This window comes from Petaurus breviceps, unplaced genomic scaffold, assembly GCF_028583685.1.
Source record: "Petaurus breviceps papuanus isolate PSGF00001 unplaced genomic scaffold, PetGlider_PUasm1.0 78, whole genome shotgun sequence".
NCBI lineage: Eukaryota > Metazoa > Chordata > Mammalia > Diprotodontia > Petauridae > Petaurus > Petaurus breviceps.
Genome location: NW_027186502.1, coordinates 6350934 through 6359022, shown reverse-complemented (window position 1 = coordinate 6359022; position 8089 = coordinate 6350934).

Here is an 8089-nt window from a genome sequence, read left to right as displayed (position 1 = left end):
AGGTGGCTCAGCGAGTAAGAGCACCGGTTCCAGTGTTGGGACGACCTGGAGATCGAATCCCGGGCTCAGACACTCAGCACCACACCCAGAAATAACTGGCCGTGTAACATTGAGCAAGTTACTTAACCCCAATTGCTTAAAAAAAAAAAATAGCTTTTTCTCATCATCACATGAAAGTCAACTTAAGTCCACACCCTCTCTCTATGCATACCCCTTCTAAATGTAAAAGATACAGTTCTCAAGATTTACAAGTATCATTTTCCCATGTAGAGATGTAAACAGTTTGACGTTTTAGAAAAACTTTTTTTTTCTTCACTGTTTACCTTTTATTTTTCTCTACTGCCTGTGCTTGAAGATCAAACTTTCTGTTCAGTTCTGGTTTTTTCATCAGGCAAGTTTGAGTGTTCCCTATTTCATTGAACATCCATCTCCTCCCCTGCTCAGTTTTGTTGAATAGGTGATTCTGGACTGCAATCCAAACTCCTTTGCCATCCAGGGTATTGCATCCTAAGTTCCTTGATCTTTTAATGTAGTAGCTACAATCCTGCATAATCATGAGTGTAGTTCCATGATATTTAGATTATTTCTTTCTGGGCAGCTTACAATATTTTCTTCTTGACCTGGTAATTCTGGAATTTGGCTATGATATTCCTTGGAGTTTTCATTTTGGATTCTCTTTCAGGATGTGACCAGTGAATTCTTTTGATGACTATTTTACCCTCTGGTTCTAGGACCTTCGGGCAGGTTTCCTTGATGACTTCTTGAAAGATGCTGTCCAGGTTCTTTTATGGGTCATGGCTTTCTTAAATTAGCTGTCCTGCTTCTATTTTCTGGCTAGTTGTTTTTCCAATTAGATGTTTTATGTTTTCTTCTATTTTTCCATTCTTTTGATTTTGTTTGACTGATGCTTAGTATATCAGAGAATCATTAGCTTCCACTTGACCAGTTATAAATTTTAACAAATTGTTTTCTTTAGTTAGCTTGTTTGTGTCCTTTTTATTTTGCCAGTTCTTCTTTTTAAGGACTTCTCTTCAGTGAGTTTTTTTTGTTTTTGTTTTTGGAGGGGGGGTGGCAGGGAAATTGGGGTTAAGTGACTTGCCCAAGGCCACATGGCTAGTAAGTGTTCAGTGTCTTGAGCTCTCCCAAGAAGGCTTTTTGACTTGAAACCAGTTCATATTCCCCTTTGACATTTCTGAAGTGGCCATATTGACAATGTTGTACTCTTCTGAGTTTGTGTTTTGATTTTCCCTTTGCCCATAGAAATAATCTATGATTAGTGTTTGTTTTTGCTTCTTGCTCATTTCTTGGCCAATTTCCTATATTTTAAATTTGAGCTGCCCTGCTGGAACACAGGAGGCATTGTCCCAAGCTTTTTGTGCTTGGGGCCAGGGTCATTGGCTTTGTGTACTGGGGTTACCAGTGGTGACAACTGGGAGTTATAGGGTCTGGCAGCTTACATGGTACTGACCTGGGGCCCTAATGGTAGGGTCTGGAGTGTGCTGAGGCCAGATGGTGTTTTTCTGCATTTCCCAGGAGCTAAACTAATGCACTATCTGGCAACTATCCAGCTATCTGGCAACTATCCAGCTATCTGACAACTAGAAAACACCTGCCCTCCCTGGGCTGTTCCAAAGCATGGGGAAGTCAGGACACTAGGGAATGCCTGACTGCCCACCTATGACTGTGCTGAAGCATATTCATGTCCACCACAGGAGGACACATGACCACCCAGGGGTGCACTGGAGTATGGGGAGATCTGGTAGTTTGAGGGCATGGCTACTGGCCCAGGTTTGCCCTGAAGCATGTTCAGATCCATGGAATTCCACTTGCCATTTCCCCCTGACTATGCTAAGGCATATAGGGGGTTCTTGTGTTGGCATGTACCTGCTCCATCTCATTGGGGCTCAGGATCTCATTCTGGTTTGCCACAGTGGGGTTTGCTTGGATGTTTCTTATCCTGAAATGTGTTTGCCTTTTAGCTGGGTGAGAATGACCTATTTTGCTAATACTCTAGTTTTCCTGGTCAAAAAGATGACTCCACCATGTCTTTTTGCTGACTCTGCTGTTCCATGATTTTTCCTGTGGCACTATTTTTTGTTTTTTTAGAGGTCAATAAGGAAGAGTGAGAGTGATTTACTACTTACTCCACCATCTTGACTCTTCAGCTTCTTCTTTCACAACATGATTAAGATGAAAATATGTCATAAATGATTGCACATATACAACCTCTATAAAATTGCTTATCATCTTAGGGTAGGAGTCGATTAGAAAGGAAGAGAGACGGGGCGGCCAGGTAGCACAGTGAGTAAGAGCACCGGCCCCAGTGTAGGGATGACCTGGGGATCGAATCCAGGCTCAGATACTTACCACCACACCCAGAAATAACTGGCCATGTAAACTTGAGCAAATTACTTAACCCCAATTGCTTAAAAAAAAAAAAAAGAAAGGGAGAAAATTTGAAAGGAAAAAATTTTAAGGGAATGATAAAATTTGTCTTTACATGTAATTAGAAAAAAAATAAAATATAATTTAGAAAAATAATATGAATAGTATTTTTAAATACGAAGTACAGGGAATATCAAAACACAAACTCAGAAGAATACATCACTGTACAAAGCTATAAGCAAAGCCTCAAAGAAAAAAAAGTGTGAATTGGCAGCAAGGCAGAGTAGAAAGTTATTCAGCTGAGATCTCCCAACATTCCCCTCCAAACAATTTTAAAATAACTCTCAAATAAAATTCTAGATTGATATAGCCAATAAAATTTTGTTCAGAGTGAAACATCCTTACAGCTTAAGACAACATACTGAGTCAGAAAGAGATATCTGTGACTTGGGGGAGGAAGCTGACTTCAAATGTGTTTGAAACACTAGTTGTGGAAGTAGGTGGTGGTAATAGAAGCAGCAGCAAATTCAAGAGCTCTCAAGTCAGATATAGTAAGAGAACCTGTTAACTGGTCAGAGAGTATAGTGCTATCACAGCACAGAGGACCAGCTGCTATTTGAAAACTCCATTGCCTGTAGCCACTTGGGGGTCCTAGGACAAATGCAGAGAGGGACACTTTCACGCAAGAGGAAATGGATACCCTGAGAAGCAGTATAATTTCTGCTCCCAAAAAATCAAGGAAACTGAGAAATATTATCATTTCTGGCCCCAAAGGAAGAGGAGACCTGAGGAGCGGCATCAATTGCAATACCCAGTCATTAAGGGTCCTTCCTGGCTAAGGACAAAAGCACAGACCATGAGAATACTGACCACACCTATGCTCAAATCATACTACTTTGGAAACAATGAAAACTTCCAAACCAGCAGAACTGACTTTGAAAACAGTGGCATGAAAAACCTGAAGTTTGGGACATTCCTCCTCATTCCCCCATGCTGGGAAAAGAACCCCAACATTAACAAAAATCCAAAGTCAAGAAATAAGGTGAAAAAAATGAACAAATAATAAAAAATTAATCTGACCATAAAAAGCTGCAATGGTGACAGGGAAGATCGAGACAATCTCAGAAGACAATCAAGTCAAAACAACTATAAATAGCACCTCAAAGAAAAATATGAATTATACAGAAGTCCAAAAAATTTCTGTAAGAAGTTAAAAATTATTTTCAACATCAGATAAGAGTGATAGAGGAAAAATTAGGTAAGTAAATTAACGAAAGAGAAGAAAATTATGAAAAGAAAATTAACAGCTTAATAAAAACAGGCACCAAAAAATACTGAAAAAAAAAAACACCTTAAAAACAGAATTGATCCAATGGAGATACAAAAAATTGTTCCTTTAAAAGCAGAATTGAGTAAATAGAAAAAGATATAGAAAAGTTCCCTGAAGAAAAGAATTCTTTAAAAATTAGAATTGGGCAAATAGAAGCTAATGACTTCATGAAACATCAAGAAACAATAAAACAAAGTTAAAAGAATGAAAAAAATAAAAGAAAATGTAAAATGTTTCATTAAAAAGCTGACCTAAAATGGACTGAGGAAAGATCATTTAAGAATTACTAGATATTCTGAAAACTGTGATCAGTGTAAGAAGTTACACATTATATTTCAAGAAATTATCACAAACAACTGCCTTGATATTCTAGCATGAGAAGATATAATGAAAATTGAAACTGTGCACCAAAATAAAAATTACAAGAATATTATTGACAAATTCCAGAGTTCCCTGGTAAAGGGGAAAATATTTCATACAGCAAGGAAAAAAACATTCAAATGCTATGGATTTGAGTCAGGATGACATAAGATCTAGCAGCTATGACTTTAAAGGACAGGACATGATGGGACATGATATTCTGGAGGACAAAAGAGCTGAATTACAATAAAAAATAACCTGCCTAGCAAAACAGAATATAATCATTCAAGGGAAAAATTGATATTTAACAACATAGATTTTTCAAGCATTTCTAAAGAAAATACCAGATTTGAAGAGGAAATTTGGCTTTAAAATATGACTAAAAAGAATCATTAAAAGGTAAACATGAAAAATTTTTCTGATACTCTTACCTGTCTGTAAAATATTAAACAAGACCTCTTTAAGTTTTCTAAGAGTTTGAAAAATATTCCATAAACACAAGGAAACAAGGGGTTTTAAAGTCCACATAAATAGAAAAGTTATTTGGAATACTTGAAAGAGTAGAAAATCTTGAAAATCAAGGCAAACTTTAAATGGAGCTAAATATTGTTGCTTAACTCTCCCTCTTTATTTTTTTTTGTAAATAATATTTTATTTTTTCAAATTGCATATGAAGATAGTTTTCTTTTTGTTTATTAAATGCTTTATTAACTTCTACTTTACATCATTCATTTCTGCAAGATTTTGAGTTACAAATTTTCTCCCCATTATTCCCCTTACCCACCGCCCCAAAATAGCGATCCCAGTGGATATCCCCTCCTCTAATCTGCTCTCTCCCATATCTTCTCCCATATGCCCTCTGACTTTCCAGTAGGGCATGTTGAATCTCTATACCCTAGTGCCTGTATATCTTATTTCCCAGCTACATGTAAAATAATATGAATAATAGTGTGTATATATACCTACACACACACACACATATATATATGTATATGTATATATATATATGAAACATCTGATTTTAAAGCTTTGAATTCCAGATTCATTCCCTTCCTCCTTTGTCACCCACCCTTACTAGGAAGATAAGCAATTCAATGTAGGATGTACATATGTACCATGTTTCCCCGATAATAAGACCTATCCCAAAAATAAGCCCTCCCCTTACTGTGTAAGATTCCTCTAAAATAAGCCCTCCCCCGAAAATAAGCCCTATTGAGATTGCTACTGTAGTGAAGGTGATCCCCTGCGCTACACGCTACATTACGGTACCCTCTGTATGCACCATTCCCCCCCCGCCGGGTGAAATGCACGCCGTGCTCTGAGCTGCATCCAATCAGAGCTGCAGCAGTGAGCACGTCATCCTGTTCTTCCCCAGTGATTTGCTTGCTGGCAGCATTGAGAGCAGTGCCGCGGAGGACAGCTGAGGCAGGACAACATAAAAACCCGGTAGGTAAGCAGGAGTGAGGGGGCATGATGGAGGATAAAAAGGGCATGATGGAGGAAAAAAGAAGAACTCAGGGGGCATGATGGAGTGAAAAGAAGGACCGATGGTCATAATTTTATTATTCTGTCTGTTTTGACCCCCAGACATGAGTACAAAAAAGAAGAGCTATGGTATACTGTTGAGTATAAGAAAGCAATTGTAGAGGAGTCACATGGCAAGAATCTTGCAGTTTTCTGTAAAGAAAAACTTTAGGATCTTTGAATGGTCAGAAAATGGAGAGCAGATTATAATAACCTCAATCAACAGGTGGATGAGGGAAAAGGGAAAAAGCGCAGGTCTGGATCAGGTCGGCAGCCCTTATATCCTGACTTGGAGATCCTCATTGGTGAATGGATTGCTGACAGGAGAGCAAAGGCCTTGGTTGTGCACAGGGCTGATATTCAAGCATTTGCCCTTTCAATGGCACCAGAGTTTTAAATGGTCTCAGAAGGATTCAAAGCATCACAACACTGGTTGGACAGTTTCCTTCAACGCTATGAACTGTCCCTAAGAAGATCAACAACACTGTTTAAGCTGGAAGATGCTGAAGTTATTAAACGTGCACTTGCATTCAAGTCCTTTATTGATAGGATCGACATTTCCAAGTACCAAACCTGCAATATGATTGCTATAGATGAAACTGCAGTGTTTGTGGGACAAGGATCTCAAACAACAATTCATCACAGGGGTGCAACGTCAATCTAAATTCCCACCACTGGCTATGAAAGTGCATGGGTCACCTGTGTTTTGGCAATTTGTTTGGATGGAAAGAAAGCCACACCTCTAATCATCAGTAAGGGCAAGAAAGATAAGATTGAACGAGTATCTGGCATTTACGTTCTTGAAACCGAAAAAGCCTGGTGTACACAAGCCGTTATAAGAAAGTGGGTTGATTTAATGCTGCCACTTGTTATGCAAGGTAACCAAAGAGGTCTGATAGTCTGGGATTCAGTCAGCACTCACCACACTAAAGAAATGAAGAACTTCCTTGCTGAGAGAAGAATACATCAAGTAATGATTCCTGCAGGAATGACTGCTTATCTCCAGACCCCTGATATTGCAATAAACAAGCCATTCAAGGACCATTTGCACATGGAAGTCAATGACTACATTGAAAATAGAATGGAAAGAAATCAGCGTGGAAACTTTGTGAAGCCCTGTCTGCAAGAAGTCGTGACTTGGGTGACGAAGTCATGGGATAAAATTACTGACAGCTGTGTCGCCAAGGCACTACGAGCAGGTTACCTGGACAAGACATATTCATTTAAAGAGAGCTATATTGCTGGACGTGACAGATTGGGTCCACTTCTTCTGAAGGAAATGGAGGAGCAAGACATCCAGGACAGAATTCAGGGTATGGACACTTATGACGATGTTGTTGAAGAAGATGACATGATCATTATTGAATAAAGGTACATTTTTTTGTTCACATTTACCTGTTTATTAAAATTGCTGTCAATGTTCATTAAAATAAGCCCTCCCCTGAAAATAAGCCCTCTGGTGTTTTTCTGTCCAAAAAAATTAATAAGACAGTGTCTTATTATCGGGGAAACACGGTAGCTATGCAAAACATTTCTATAGTGGATATATTGTAAAAGACTGACTATATTTCCCTCCCTCCTATCCCACCTCCCACTTGTCCTATTCTCTTTCATCCTGTCCCTTTTCAAAAGTAGGTGCTTCCAACTTAGCTCCCCCCCACAGCCTGCCCTCCCTTCCATCATCCCCCCTCTCATTCCTTTCCCTCCTAATCTCCTGTAGGGTGAGATACCCTATTTAGTGTGTATGTCATTCCCTCCCTAAGCCAAATTCAATGAGAATAAGTTCTACCCATTCCCTTTTGCCTTCCTGTTCTTTCCTTCCGTTGTGACCATTTTCCCTTGCCTTGTCTATATGATATAGTTTACCCCATTCTGTCTCTCCACATCTCCTCTCATTATATTACTCTCTCACTTCTTAATTTCACCTTTTAAGTATCATCCTTTCCTGTTTAATTGGTCCTTTGCCCTCTATCTATGTATACCTGTAAACATATATATATATATATATATACACATTCATATATGTACTAATATGCCCATGTACCCTCCTATATACACATATGTGTGTATACATTTGTATTCCCTTCAACTATTCTCGTACTGAGAAAAGTTTCATAAGTTACAATTATCTTTTTTCCATGTAGGGATTTAAATAGTTCAACTTTGACAAGTTCCTTATGATTTCTTTTCCCTGTTTACTTTCTCATGCTTATACCTGAATGTCAAATCTATTCAACTCTGTTTTTTTCATCAACAATGCTCGAAAGTCCTCTATTCCACTGAATGATCATATCTTCCCCTGAAACATGATACTTAGTTTTGCTGGGCAGGTGATTTTTGCTTCTAATCCCAGCTCCTTTGACTTCCAGAATATCATATTCCAAGCTCTTCAATCCCTCAGTGTAGAAACTGCCAGATCCTCTGTTATCCTGATTGTGTTTCCACAATATTCACATTGTTTCTTCCTGGCTGCTTGTAATATTTTCTCCT